Raw genomic sequence first — 15,525 nt, forward strand, 5'->3', positions numbered from 1 at the left:
CCTCTGCTCCATGGCACTGCTCTCGGGTTCATCAGCGCAGTCTGGGAGGAACCCAGTTACTGCTCGGTCTTTGCCCCTTGCATGCTGTGTCTGCCCAAAGCGAAGTGGCAGCAGGAAGCATGTGTGGCACAGCTGGCTCACAGCCACCTCTCCAAGGTCCTTCCCCAGACGCCTGTTCCCTCCTGGTTGCCACCCAGACTGGTTTCCCCAGTGCCCTAATCTCCCTGCTGTTCACAGAATCCCACTGTTCCTGGAATTTGTTTTATTGTTTCTAGAATCTGGGTGGCTGCACCTTTCATCCATACCCCCCTCAGTAAGTTTCAGAGAACCTTATGGTCATTAATGAGTCTATTTTCACAACCTCCCCAGAAGCAAGCCTCTTCCGTGTTGCAGATCAAAGAACCTACCACTGACACACGAGGAATCCAGCCAACTGGCCCTCCCCACACGGAAGGCGGGCCCTGTGCTAATCTCGCCTTGGCTTTTGACTTGCTGTGTGGCCTTCGTTTCCTCCTCCAGTGATAATATCTACCTCACAGGAATGTTGTGGAGTTCAACAACTGCTCGGAACAGTTCCTCTTGAACGCTGAACGATAGGGATCGGATCTACTGCGGTGCCAGGGAACTCGGAGCACTTTGTGGCAATCTAACCTGCACGTTCTCTCTGTGAGGTAGATAAGTGGCAGGTGATCCTGTGCCCACTTTAGACCCTAGAAATGTGCATTTTACCGTCTCATGTTCACAGTTTCTATCCACTTCCCCTTTCCAGATCCACAGGAAGCCGTCTATCTGAGTGGAGGCTAAAGAGTGGTGTACAAAGCAGGCTGTGTGTCATTGCAATCCTTTGGTTTGTGTGTCTGATTCCACTTTTGGTCTGAAGGGGAGAGATGCCTTCCTGGGACCTGGGTCCCTTCCTGGTGCCCTTTTTGGTTTGGGTCCCTTTTCTCGATGTTCTGTTTCTTTGACCTCTGCAGCATTTAGCGCTAATAATGACCACACCTTCCCAAAACTTGGGTGTGATGTTAATACTCCCAGAATTCTGCCTCTGGGACTGACCAAAACTGGTTCCCCTAAATGCAGGCTGAGGTGGAGACCTTTTCTCAGTGTAATCTCAGAGGGAATCACATCCATTTTAAAGATTTGAACCAAAACCAGTGGTCAACTTCTAGTTCTGAATTTCTAACTTATTTTCTTTTTAAATGTTTTTATTGATTTCCGAGAGGAAGGGAGAGGGAGAGAGAGATGGAAACATCAATGACGAGAGAGTATCATTGACTGGCTGCCTCCTGCACGCCCCCTACTGGGGATCGAGCCCACAACCCGAGTATGTGCCCTGACCAGGTATCGAACCTTGACCTCCTGGTACATGGGTCCACGCTCAAGCACTGAGCCACACCGGCCGGGCTGCATTTCTAACTTCTTGCTTGGTATGTCTTCCTAGATTGTCCTGACATCTTGCAGATTTCACATATTTAGAGTGGAATTTACTTTCTCTCCTCTCCCTCAATTACCCACCTGAAAAAACAAATTAGTCCCCTTTGGGATGAACTGAATTTCGTCAGGGGCTCCATCGTTAGTTCAAACCTTGGAGTCATTTGAACTCTCTTTCCCTCAACCCCTGCATCTAATGTGTCCCCCTAACCACCCGTTTGTGCCAGCCCACCCACATTCAGGCTTGTATCACACAGAGCTGCCCTGTTACATCAGGGCTTTCCTGCTGGGTCCCTCTGCCACAGGCTCCGCCCACTGCAGTCAGGTGAGCCTTCTGTCCGGAAGCCTTGACCTTGCTTTCTCCCACTCTCACGCTTCTCCATGCTCTCTATTGCCTTACAACAATTGTAGTGATTATCTATGGCTGTGCAACAAACCCAAACTGTGTGACATAACACTACCACCAGGTTCTGGACTCCCGATCCTCTGGGTCGGGAACTTGGAAGGCACAGTGTGTCAGCTTGTCCCTGCTCTATGACGTCTGCAGCCTCCCAGGGACGATTCAAAGGCTGGGGCAGCTTGACATCTGAGGGCTCACTTGCTCACGTCTTTAGCGATGTTGCTGTGTTGTCTGAGCCCTCAGCTGGAGCTGTCACGGGAACAGTGGTGTCTCCCTGTGGTTGCTTGTGCTTCCTCACAGCGTGGTGGCCGGTTTCTTACCTTTTAAATGGACTCAAGAGTACCTATCACAGAACGCTTTTCCAGGCACTGTGTTAAAAGACTTTCTAGCCCTGGCAGGTGTGGCTCAGTTGGTTGAGTCTTGTCCTGTGAACCAAAAGGTTGCTGGGTCGATTCCCAGTCAGGGCACATGCCCAGGTTGGGAGTTTGGTCCCCAGTTGGGGTGTGTATGGGAGGCAGCTGATCAGTGTTTTTCTCTCTCATTGATTTTCCTTCCTCTCTCTCTCTCTCTCTCTCTCTCTCTCTCTCTCTCTCTCATCAATAAAAATATACAGGGTAATCCCCCCAAATATATACACACTTTGAAGGCAGTGTTTATTAAAATACACTTCATTGTCAAAATGTAATAGAATGTATAGCTCTCAGGTGTGTGTCTACATAAAAAAAAGACTTTATGCATTCTCATCTAACAATTCGGAGGGTTTAGATGAGGCACCTGGGGGCTGTGGTTGTCTAGATTGGATGGAATCATAGACATGTCCACAAACCCTTTCCCCTTGCCACATAAACCTCAATGGATCCTGGTTCTCAAGACTTGTAAGTATCTGTTGATTTTACTGTCTTCTCTTCAGTTTAGCCAACGAGAAACATTTAAACAATGTTTAACTCTTCAATAGCAAAAGCAAAACAAAGGACATATCCCTTTGGGGACAGAAGAAAACAATGTGTTTATGGCTAACAGTTTTCCTTTATAATAATAGTTTGGTCTTGAAAACACCCTAACATAGTAGATTCTTTTAACTCACTTACGATGACATCATTATATATAATAATTTGTCTATAAATGTATAGTAGTCCCTCCTTATCCATAGGGGATATGTTCTAAGATTCCTGAAACCATAGATAATACCAAACCATATACAGTATGTGCTATGGTTTTTTTCCTATATATACACACCTATGGTAAAGTTTAATTTATAAATTAGGCACAGTAAGAGATTAACAACAATAACTAATAAGATAGGTCAATTATAACAATATGCTGTAATAAAACTTATGTGAATACTAGGGGCCCGGTGCACGGATTCATGCACTGGTGGGGTCCCTCGCCTGGCCTGTACCCTCCTGCAATCCGGGACCCCTTGGTGGATGTCGGAGAGCTGGTTTTGGCCAGATCCCCGCAGGCCACGCCACTGGGCCTCTAGTATGCATATAAAATCTTTGGTTAATCTCTTCCCGCCCTCTCCCCCCTTCCCTCTGAGATCCATTAGTCTGTTCCATGTTTCCATGCCTGTGTCTTCCCCCTGGTGGTCAGTGCACGTCATAGCTATTGGTCGGCCGGTCGGCCGGTCGGCCAGTGTCTACTATGTTAGGGCTTTTATATTATATAGATGGTCTCTCCTCAAAATCTTACCATAGTGTACTCACCTTGATGGCTTTTCCTTGATGTATCTGAATTGCCGGCATCACTACCCTGTGTTTTGGGGCCATTAGTAAGTAAACTAAGGGTTCCTGAACACAAGCACTGCGGTACCACGAGAGTCGATCTGATAACCGAGATGGCTACTGAGTGACGGAGGGTGGGTAGCGTGGATGTGCTGGACAGAGGATGATTCACGCACTGGACGGGACAACAGGATGGCATGCGATCTCATCACACTACTCAGAACGGCACACAATTTAAAACTTTTTATTTAGAGGAAGTTTATTTCTGGAATTTTCCATTTAATGTTTTCGGATCACAGTTGGCCATGGGTAACTGAAACTCATGGGTGCTATTATCTACTGCATATGTTTCTGTGTAAAGTCTGTGTATATATCTGTGTGTATATGTGTGTACCTTTACCTACATTTACACATGTAACAGCATCAGACCTTATCAGGCCTCAGTTCAGCGCCTGCCAGCCCTGATGTAGAGCTGTCCTCGCAGTCCTCCAGTGCGCTGTGTGTGAGCAGAGTGGAGGGTCATTTCCTGGAGTCTGTGCGGCCTCGATCAGTCTGTTTATTCTTAGTTTGATGACCCCAGGGTGGATCACACAGGCCTCTCACTTTACTTCCCTATTTTCACCTCCCACTGTGTCACCTACTTCCAAGCTCGCTCTGCCTCCAGATCGCTCCGCCTCCTAATGTGGAAAACTTAAACCTGTCAGTGTTGCCCCTCATTTCACAGTTCATTTCACAGTTGGCTGGGGAAGGGAGGCAGTGCTCTGTTGCGTACGATGCAGTTCTTGTTGCAGTCTCTCCTTTGGTTTTTTAAAATAACCCAGGAAGCCGCATCACTCTTCACATCTCACTCCTGTGGCGTGTCCTGACGGCGGTCTCGTCGCCTTGTGCCTCACTTTCATCCCCTGCAAAATGGGGATCAGCAAACATTGCGCCTGGAAGTTTCTAAGGCACCAAGCAAGCTGGTTAGTTGGGTAAACAGGAGGCATGATCTGTCGGCCACCCAGAAGAAAGGCACCCCACGAGCAGGCCAAAGGCTGCCCTGACTTGCCAGAGGAGCGTTCTCTGTAAGCAGAAGAGTCAGGAAGAACGCTGACAGGGGCGAATTTCCCCCAGGGTCTGCTGGTCCTGATGACAGAGGGGACCCACTACATGGTGTTCATGTCCTTTCGGATGAAGGTGAAAGGGGAGGAGTGGGCAGAAAGGGAGAGGAAGACAGGTGTGTGAGAGACCTGCATGAGGTCTAGACGGATACACAGCATTTATTAGCCTGGAGGAAACCAGCATGAAAGTACAGTGTTTAGAGAAAGAACTGATTTCTGATAAAATCTGTAATTCATTGGCTGAGGTGAGGAGGAAGCAAAGTTTACAGTTCTAACCATAGACATGAAATTAAGAGAGAAAACCCACTTGCAGGGAGAAGAGAGTATGAGCTTCTCCTTTCCCTTATGACATCAACTGGTGAAATTCACACACAAGTCCACATGCGCACAGAGCTAGGTGTCCCTGGGGCCTAGAAGCTCCCCTTGGAGTGACCTTCGGTGTGGCTCGGCCATTTGTGGACTTGGCTACTCACTAGTACTTGTGCAGTCACTACTTCGTTCCAGAGTTTGTCTCTGACCACGCAGATCATAATGATTCCAGCCTGGCCAGGTCGCCCCAGGTGAGCGTTTCGGAAGCTCCGGGCCTCGGTGTCCTGACCTCTGCAGAATGAAGTTCCTCTGCGATCTGAAACCGGTTCTTCAAAGCCTTTGAGAACGCCAGCCGTCAGAGCTCGTCTCTGTGTAACTGTGTGGCTGGAGTGGCCGCAGCAGCACGACTCCTGAGCGACCTGTCAGTGTCCTGTCACCTCAGCCGGTGAGAGCTGCTGGGAGCAGCGTGCTGGACTCCCAGGGGTTTGCTGGGGGAGGCTAGCTCCTCACCAGGGCCAACTGTGGGCATCGCCCCCCAACTTGTGTTGGGTGACATTGCATTAGTCGCTTTAAATTAGCTATGGTGACAGTATTCACACCATGGAACTTGGCAAAAACCACAAATCACCCCCTCCCCACCCCCGCCCCAAGTGTAAGGGTGTATTGTTGGTCCTTGCATCCAGGACAGCTAGCTTCTCTGATTTGAGTTTGTCTCTATCAAGGCTCATTCCTTTGTGCTCCAACCTTCACTCCCCAGTCAACACGCCCAGCCACTTCAAGGTCATCACAGCCTTCTTTCTGCTTATTTAGCTCATAGAGATGTCCATGCAGACGCAAGGAAGCGTGTGAAAGAAGAGCCTTTGGTTTTGAGCCTGTGGCTGCAGCAGATCCTCTCGCTGCTAGCGACAGCCCTCTTTGGTCTTTAATACTGTTGTTAGTCAAAAATGGGTAGTGTCTTATAGTTCTGTCACAGCCCACGCTCTTTGCCCCACAGATACCTGGAATGACCAGTGACTGCCCTGCCCGAATGCCTGCAAAGATCTCCCATAGCCTACTGCGTAGTGCACACTCCTCACAGTGGAGTTAAATCATGAGGCCTCTGCAGTCCTCTAGAGTTAGCATTCATCTGTCTCCCCAGTAGATGTGTCCTATTTGCCTTTGCCCAAACACAAGTCTGTTCTCTCTTCTCCCAGCCCAAGCTCATCTCTGACCATCATAATCCTGTCATGGTCTCCACTGAATACCACCCGGAGCCATGACTGGGATCCCTGACTTCTCAAGGATGTGACTCCTTTAAGCTGCGAAGGGCAGCTCCTTGGGCAGGCCCTGGAGGCCCAGAATAGCCGACCAAAGGGGTAGCTCCTGACTCTAAAGATGCAAGACCAGTGTCTCTGGTGTCCCCCCCAACTCCTTGTTCATCTTCCTTGCTTCTCAGGTTTTGGTCACGGCTTTGCTCCTACTGGCCAGCTTTCCACCCAGACTTTTTTCTGTCCATCTGCCAGAATGGACAGAGGAGGGAGTGTCTGACATAATTTCTGGCAAAGTTATTGCTCTGGCCCTTGAACTACACTCACACCCTCCCTTGGCCCTGAACTTCTCAATTCAAGGCCTGTCCTCCTTGGTGCAAGCGTCAGCATTTTGGTTTGTTAAGGGTCAGTTAATAATTATATTAGGCTTTGTGGCCCCTATGGCCTCTGTCACAACGACTCTGTCCCATTGTAGTGGGAAAGCGGCTATAGATAATATGTAAACAAATGCGTGTTTCAATAAAACTTTATTTGCAAAAACAGGCTTTGGGCTGGATGTAGCCCATGGGCCATAGTTTGCTGAACCCACCTGAGTCAAACACCTGCTAATATCTATATCTGGCGACTGCTCATGTGCCTGACGGTCAGCCTGACTATGTGATGTCCACCAGTGTGGCCCAGGCAGGAGCTCATGCTGGGGACATGCCCACCGGGGAACCTTGCAGCCTCAGATGTGAGGGTCCCGAGGACATTATTTGTCCCATTTGCTCTACCCATTAAGGAACACGACTCAAAACCAGGCAGGAGCACTGTGTTCTGAAGGCCAGTGTCACAGAGCAGCATTCCTGCAGTGCAGCCCTCGGTGTCCTGCTTTCATGTTTTCTGTCATGTCTCTACTGCTGGCACTGTTAGCTACTTCATAGCCTCCTTTTAAAAATGATCCCCTTTTAAAAACCTTAATCAGTACTTCAAAAGGAAACTGTATATCGTTTATATAAATGGAAAACCAGTACCATTTGCAATAAATAGAAAGTAACCATAAAAATAAAATATACTGAAAACAAAGTGTTATTAAATTCTAGTTACTGTTGCTACTTGGAAGGCTCCAAGCCCAACACCTTTTCTTTAAAAGAGGGAAGAAGACTAGTATTGCAGAGGTTATTGAAGACTGTCAGGTCCCAAACTGATCCATTCCTTGGTATAAAAAGTCATATTAGAAAATAAATGTGGTGCTTTTTTGTCTTTTTTTTAATTGCTGTATTTGCTCACCTCCTGCAGTCATTGCATGGAACGCTGTCTCATGTCCCACCTAAAAACGCCACCAGAATGAAAGGGCTAGCGATTTGCGTGTGAGACAGATCCGTGTTCATATTCCTGGCTTCACCTTAGATTCCCCAACTGCAAAGTGGGAACTTAATACTTAACCCCCTTCATTCATGCAGTGACTCGGAGCCCGGTATTGAGTGTCTGGGCCAGCCTGCATGCTAGTGTGGGGAGGTTTTAGGCACCGGAATTGGTGCTCATAAAGCACTCAGCACAGTGCCTGTCCCTTGCATGGGCACTGTTGTCCTGGAATCCTGCAGAGTCACAATGTCTTTTACAATAGCATCCATGAAACGTCTGTCATTGGCCTATGAAGTTCTATAATCGCCTCACAGCAGAAAGACCTGGGGCAAGTTACTTAAATGCTCTTCTGGCTGTTGACCCGTGTGAGAATCAGTGCGATGAAGTGTGTGAAGTGCTTTTGAATAGTAAAGTCTGCACCAGTTTATGGTTGGCAGTACCTTGGGCGGTGGGATTTGGTGTCCTGTCTCCCTCACCGTCTGGACCGAGGTCCTGGGAGGCAGACCGTGGCGGTGGGCTTCTAGCCATATCACCCCTTTGCGTTCGCAGCTTGTGCAAAACTGTCCGTGAAGGGAATGGCAAATGTCACTCCTGTTGGTTCTCACTTCCTCTCTCCCTCTCTGCCGCCCAAGAGCAGGGCTTGTTACCTTATAAATTCTAATGAATCTTGGTGGTCCCTGCTTCCCATCCGGAAAACACTAGGCTGTCCCCATTGGTATAGGCCTGGGGCATAAATGGGTCTCTTTGTCCTCTGGTGACTCCAGGTGCTGCTTGGGGTCACGTGTCACCTCCTGTAGTCACATTCTGCACTATTTGCCCTTTTGCTGGTTAATTCTCTGCTGTCTCAAAAGTTTCGAAGCTCTGGCTCCACCTCCTGTGATTCTTAGCCACAGGGTTCTTTTCTTCTAGCCTTTACAAACCATTTTTCTTGGCTCACAGATTAAAGTCTGTCTGTCTATCAATGTCATTGAAAGAAGATTTCTAAAACTTCTCTGATTCTATTCTCAGAAGAAACCACTCACAGCACAGAAAGTCTTTCTTCAGAGGTTTCCTTTGCCTGGCCAACTTCGTTCTTGTACACATTTCTTTCTTTTTTAAAATTTTTGTTGATTTCAGAGAGGAAGGGAGAGGGAGAGAGAAACATCAATGATGAGAGAGAATCATTGATCGGTTGCCTCCTGCACACCCTGCACTGAACATCGAGCCCTCAACCTGGGCATGTGCCCTTGACTGGAATCGAACTCGGGACCCTTTAGTCACGGGCCAAACCTCTATCCACTGAGCCAAACAGGCTAGAGCTTGTACACATTTCTGTAGGAGGAAGAGGCATCTGTTCTGTCCTTGAGGGAAGGTAGCCAGCAGGACTGGAGAATCCTTGACCCCGAGGAGGATTGTAGAAAGAGACCATCTGGCCCAGAGAAATGAAGCCACCGGCCACAGTCACATATCCGAGTGGTGGCCCCACGCCAACAGTTCTGATGCCTAGTCTGACTTTCTCCCCATGACCTCCCAGTCGGCTGGGTGGTATTATTCCAACCTGGGGAAATGAGCTTTCTCTCAGAGCTCTACAGTCATCAAAGGGCTGCAAGGAGCCTGGTCAGAGAGAGAGAGTGGTCCCTTTTCATTCAGATAACCTGGCCTGATCACAGTGGGTTGACTTCAGATAACCTGGCCTGATTACGTGGGCTTAAAAGGCAGCCACACCTGCAGTCTGTGTACTTACTTGTGTGTAGTCATCCCTTGATCATGCAGTGCTAGATGGTGGGATGAACAAATCCCAGGGTTGCAGAGCCTGGCTGGGCAGCAGAGATGTAAACAGAGGGTTGTGATAAATGCAACAAACACGGCACTAGCTAGGGGCTGTGAGAGCACTGACCCTGCCACGCTAGGCAGCCTTCCCCCAGTTAACGTGAAATTTTGATCCTGATAACTGACGTTAACCAGACAAGACCTGGAAACGAAGAGTGCCCCCTGACCCCATTTGGATGATCACCAATGTGATTGGCTTCCCCATGCCCCAGCGTGGCCCTGAGGAAATACCCTCTCCTGACCAGAACAGGGGGCTCGAGACAGCCAAGGGTATTAGTCTCCCTGGGACTGCACCTCTTAAACCTCCCCGAGGGAAAGTGGGGTGACTCTTTAGGACAAGAGGTTGGTGGCATGGGCATTGTGCCAACCCAGCAGCCCTGGCATGTAAGGAGCCAAATAAGGCAGCTGCCTCCCCAGAGAGCAGCGCTGTTTGCTGTTAGCAGAGGCAGAGGCGAGGCCTCCAGGGTTGGTTTGGTTTCTGTTGAATATAGAAAGAAGAAGAGGAAGGAAAAGAGGCATATTCTTTGGCAGCACAGAGCATATTCGTAAGATTGCACTACAGACCAAAGGCAGAGCAGTTACATCCATGTTTTTGGATAGACGTGGCAGAAAATACCAATAAAAGGATTCCAAAAATATGTTGGGCAGAGGAATCATTATTGCAGTAAGTAAATAGGGCATTACTTTGATGGAGGCATTATTCAGGTTTTAGTGTAATGGTTTTAAACAATGAATCATGGTCAGTCAGTCATCGTCCACTAACCTGAAACACTGTTGCAGCCCGGGGAACAGAAGAGTGTTGTAATGGTAGCTGATGAGATGGTTTCATTTTAGGATTAAGAGGCACTTAATTTGGTGGTTAAGTGTGCCTGGCAGCCCCATGCCAGAGGAAGGTGAGGAATTGTTGTAGACTGCCCCGGTGGTGGGGTGCACACGGCCACAGGAATGGGTAGAACTATGCTTACACCCACATTTTCAGAGCCACAAGGCTCTCTTCTCTGAGGAGGGAAGTCAGTAGAGAAAAACGGCTTTGGAAAAGGAAGTTAATGCTGGGGCTGTGTTTGTGTGATTTCCAGTGTTTTGCCCGGTGTTCTCTGGGCTGCATGATTACTTTCTGGGTCTGGGAAAGGTTCTCACCTTCACGGTTCAGCTGAGCGGACAGGAAGCCTTTCCTATCCTCGCCCCCGCCAGCCTCTCCCGCCTGCTCTCTTCAGACCTGATGCCCTGGCATCCCTGCCTTCGTGCACCTCCTCCCCTGACGCAGAAGGACCCTCTGGACCCCTCCCTCTAAACTTGCAACCCTTACCTTTGTGTCCCGGGCTCACTCTGCAGCCTGCTGCTCAGGACTCAGCTGAGGCATCGCCTTCCCTGGGGGCCCGGCCAGGTTTCCTTCTGTCTGTGTAGCCTCCCGGCTACGCTCCAGCAGGGCGCAGGCCTGTGTCAGAGTCGTGTGGCATGGGGGGGGGGGGGGGCACTGACTTCTTGCTTGGCGGGGTTCAGAATGTGAGCTCCTCGTGGTGGGGAATGCACTTTCCACCCGTCTCTCTGGTGTCCGGCATCGTGAATGCTCAGTAAGGGTTTGTCAGATACATGAAATGAAGAAAGTTAATCAAACCGGGAGTCAGCTGCGGGGACACTGAGTAAAAGCAGGGAAGAATTCTGTGGAGATGTCCAGGGTGGTTGAGGTTCTTTGACATAAGAAAAATCATCAACCTCATTCATAATTGAAATGCAAGTAAGACAGTATTTTTCACCTATGAACAGGCAGAAATCAAAATTTGATAACTGGGTTTTCAGATGTGTGGGGAAACAACACTATATTTGTGTGTTGACATTACAGATGTAGAGTCCTCTGACCCAGTGATTCCACTTCTAAGAGCTTATTGTCCAAGATATACATACACATGTGCAAAACTAGGTAGATAGACAGACATTCATTACCGCAGTGTTGGTTTTCTGGCAGTAGCTAAAGATTAGAAACATCCTATGCCCATCAGTAAGAGACCAGTTAGGTTAATTATGGCTTATTCATAAAACTAACTATTATACAGCTGTCAAAAAGAACAGTACAGCTCTTTGTGTATGCATATGAAACAATCTCCAAGTGAAAAGCATATATGGAGCATTAACAATTATATTTGCAGGGAGGGAAATGTTTACATGTTTTGTATAGAATACTCAGGAATGATAAAAACCTGGTATCAAGAATTGGAGGACTGAAGAATAGGTACAGAAGGGTGAATTTTTCTACTATTTATTTTTCTATTGTGGTACCTTTTGAATGTTGTTCAACGAATATGTGGTACTTATCTACACCAATAAAAGAGAAAGATGCAAATTGACCTTCATGACACCCAACAGCCAATCAGGAATGAGTATGCAAATTAACCCAACAAAGCTGGTGGGTTGATTTGCATACACAGGTGCCATGGCAACGACGCAGGCATTCCACACAGCCCCAGCCACTCTGGGCCTCTGGGCAGCGTGGGAAGGCGAAAAGGCAGCTTGGGGCCAGAACGAAGGTGAAAAGGTGGCTCCAGCCTGGAGCGAAGGCAGAAAGGCAGCTCCAGCCCAGAGCAAAGGTGGTCCTGGCAGCCAGGGGAAGGAAGGCCCATTCTTGCATGAATCTTCGTGCATAGGGCTACTAGTTTCTAAAATAATTTGTTTTAAAGTAACCAGTCGAGTGGTAGATACGTGTCCAGATTCTGCAGAATCACTCTGTAAAAATCACGAAGAAGAATTCCATATAATAGAAACACTTTTCATCCTGATATCTACCCCCCTCCCTCCCCCCCACCCCACACACACCATCCCCCTGCCTTTGAAGTCTTACCCATGGTTACCTAGACCAGCGGTCGCTGACCTTTCGGACCTCACGGACAACCGGTGGTCCACAGACCACTGGTTGGCGACCGCTGGAATAGACCATTGGAGTTGCAAAGGGCTCAGACACTTATCTAGTGGTGCTTTCCTGAGAGCTGAACACTGCTGCTCTTCCAGTACATGTGCCATGCCTTCCGTTTCTCTCGCCTGCTGCTACAGCGTGTTGGCTTTAAAAACATGAATGCCGTCTTTACAGAGCTATTTAGATCAGAGTTGCAATAGCAAGTGGAGTGTCACTACAATACTAATTAACCAACATATGACTTATGGGCCAGAGCTCTGTTTCTCTGTAGGGGAAACATAAGCTTTGATCCTGAGTTATGACATTAGTGGAATTCCTTGGAGGCATTATAGTCTCCTCATTCGATTACACACCAAGACCTATACATACCTATATGAAATGGACACGCTCCTACTTAGCTGTGCTATACCCCCCCCCCCCATAGTAAATTTCATGAAATAACATTGTACCTTCAAAACCCAGATACCTTAGTAACCTTGGCAGTAGGGAAAGTGTAAACATAAAGCTTTCTGCTATAAGATAGAAAAGGACAGAAATGGGACAAGGGTGGCCGTAGAGGTGGGTTGTGATACAGGTGAAGTCAAACTATTTTTGGATTGTAAGCCATCTCTCTCTCTATATATAAAAAGCTAATAGGCAAAGTGTCCCCGCGGGAGTTCGACTGGGAGACCAGGAGTTCCATCGATCGCTATGATGTGCTCTGACCCGGGGCGGGGGGCGGCGTGGAACAAAGGAAGGCCTGGCCAGCAGCTGGGGAAGGGAGGCCCCGGCTGGCAGTCGGAAGGCCCCAATCAGCCCTGCTCGCCGGCCAGGCCTAGGGACCCTACCCGTGCACAAATTTCTTGTACCAGGCCTCTAGTCCCATTATAAAATACTATGGACTTTGCCATCTAACTGACTTATTAGGTTATTAAAAATTGTGACCCAAAGAAAATGAAAGATTTGTTGATATGATTTTTTTTAATTCAGTCTCTATTTGTAGCCTAAGATCGATCGAGATACTTCTTGCTGCTCCTTATCTTCTCTCTGTGACAGTTCTGTTTTGCTGCCAAAATAAAGTGAATCTTAGATTTGGAAAGAATCTTGTCTAACTGCCTGTCATATTGTTTCAAATACCTCATGCCTGAGGTATTAACCAGAGAGGTTAAATGACTGGCCCAACATCAGTATGACAGCTTCTCCGAGGTACTGCTGCGGTTCAAGGGCTGATCCCCTGTTCCCCGCGCAGCGCTCCTCCCCCTCTGTTTCTCTGTTGTGCTGAAATAATGGTAGCCTTGGGTAGCATAAAGTGTTCTATTAGGGGTGAGGAAGAATTATCTTGTTAGAAAATCCAGGGAATACATTTATATGTTTTTAAGTCATTGTTCTCTAAGTGAAGGCCTCTGCTTTTGCTTATAAACATTAGTAAATAAAAGTGTTTGTATTTCCACAAGTATCTTGCTTGAATATTAAAAATTTTGTATCCCCCCCCCCCCCCCCCCCCGCGACCAAAGAGCAAAAGTATTCTGAATTAAGCACAATAATCAAGGTGCTCTTAAATGAAGAAGTATTTAGTCCCTTGGTTTGCCAGTTGTACTTCTCAGCTTCTGAAATTATCCTGAAAGAGGTCTTTAGCCTGAATCCACAGGTGCTTTGGTACAACGGCAGTAGCTTCTCTCCTGGGTCAGTGCTGGCTCCATGCAGTGCCCTCTGGTGACTGATCAGGTGAAGTCAGATTCATTCACATTTCCTGGGAAAACGGAGGTACCAGCTCCCCTGAGCACAGTGGTACCAGAGCTGGGAATGAGCGATGCCAGGGGAATGTGAGAGCGTCGTGCTTCTGTCAAAATAACCACGGTGCCCTCATCTGTAGGATGCACTGGAGCACTTTTTCATAATTCCCTGGGGTTTGATGAGGGACCAATGAGAGGAGAGGACAGAAGCTCACCACAATACCCAGGAGGCTGGGACTCTGTGAACCGCTGTGGGGAGGGCACCTGCTCAGCTCTCTTCCTGTCTCAATTATGCTGCTGAGGACCTGGCTCCATACAGTGAAAGGAACAGGGTCCCTGAAGTAGGAGGCTGCCCTGGGCTGCATCCAGGGAAGGAAGAGGGAAGAGATGGAATCTGAAGCTGTGGTCGCATGACCTCCTGTGGTCACCTGCTGAGCCAGGTAGATGGTTCACCTTTGTGCAAGTCAGGCATTGACACCCATATGCCACTTCCCATGGATGGGTACTGCTGGTGCCTGCCCAGCTGTTGGTGCTGGCTTGAGAGGAAGTGATGAAAAGTCCGAAACCAACTGAGACAGATGCTCTGCGTCCTGTCTTTGTAAAACAGGGAACTCAGAAGAGAGTGTGAATCAGCACCTGGAAGGAATTCCGTGTCTAAGCGCCAGAGGTTAACCCTGTCACATACGCGTGTTCATTCATCCAGACTGTAAGCAATGTGAGGACATTTCTATTTTGTTCACTACTATACCCCAGAACCTAAGTGCTTGGCATATAATAGACTAGAGGCCCAGCGCATGGGATTCGGGCACTGGTGGGGGGCGTGGCTTGTGGGGATCCGCCCACCGTGGGAGCGCCGGTCATCCCAGTCAGCTGAGTGGCTGTGGACCTGCCGTCTGAGCAGCTGCTCCCTGATCCGGCATCTTCTGTGGAGCTGGAGCACTTGCCTCTCCAGGGGAACTGGTTGGGGCTGGGCCCAGGGACAGTAGCAGTGAGAGGCGGCGGCGGAGTAGGCCTCAATCCTGCGGTGGCCACAAACCCGCCTCCCAGCCTCCGGGGTCAGGTCTGCGAATCTGGTGGCAGTGCTGCACGGCCTGCAGGCATCGGAGGAGGTGGCAGGGAGCAAGGAGGAGGAGCCTGGGGCGAGGAGGTAATGATCGCAGCCCAGGTTCCTGCCCGTCGGCCCGGGATTCGCAGCCACTCATCCTGGTCAGCTGAGCAGCGCTCCCACTGTAGTAGCAGACTGACCACCAGGGAGCAGCTCCTGCATTGAGTATCTGCCCCCTGGTGGTCAGTTTGCATCATAGCAACTGGTTGGCCGTTCATTCTTGTCATTCTGCCATGCAGTCGCTGGGCTTTTATTATATACTAGAGGCCCGGTTCCTGCATTGATCTGCCCCCTGGTGGTCAGTTTGCATCATAGCAACTGGTTGGCCGTTCATTCTTGTCATTCTGCCATGCAGTCGCTGGGGGGCTATTATATACTAGAGGCCCGGTGCACAAAAATTTGTGCACTCGGGGGGGGGGGGGGGGGGCCCTCAGCCCGG

The 15,525-nt window shown here is 48.9% G+C and overlaps 1 protein-coding gene and 1 long non-coding RNA gene across 2 annotated transcripts in view; one reads left to right on the forward strand and one right to left on the reverse strand.

The window, feature by feature from the left end:
- The window catches only part of IGF2BP2 (insulin-like growth factor 2 mRNA binding protein 2), a 174,482-nt gene that overhangs the window by 106,046 nt on the left and 52,911 nt on the right, over nt 1-15,525 (forward strand). The window lies entirely within an intron of this gene.
- LOC106724177 overlaps nt 2,449-15,525 on the reverse strand; it is a 27,190-nt gene continuing 14,113 nt past the window's right edge. Inside the window, exon 3 of the long non-coding RNA XR_001359924.1 lies at nt 2,449-2,543. This is a non-coding gene — a long non-coding RNA (uncharacterized LOC106724177). The remainder of the gene's footprint in view (nt 2,544-15,525) is intronic.

The sequence above is a fragment of the Myotis brandtii genome, unplaced genomic scaffold, assembly GCF_000412655.1.
Source record: "Myotis brandtii unplaced genomic scaffold, ASM41265v1 scaffold118, whole genome shotgun sequence".
Taxonomy (NCBI): Eukaryota; Metazoa; Chordata; class Mammalia; order Chiroptera; family Vespertilionidae; genus Myotis; species Myotis brandtii.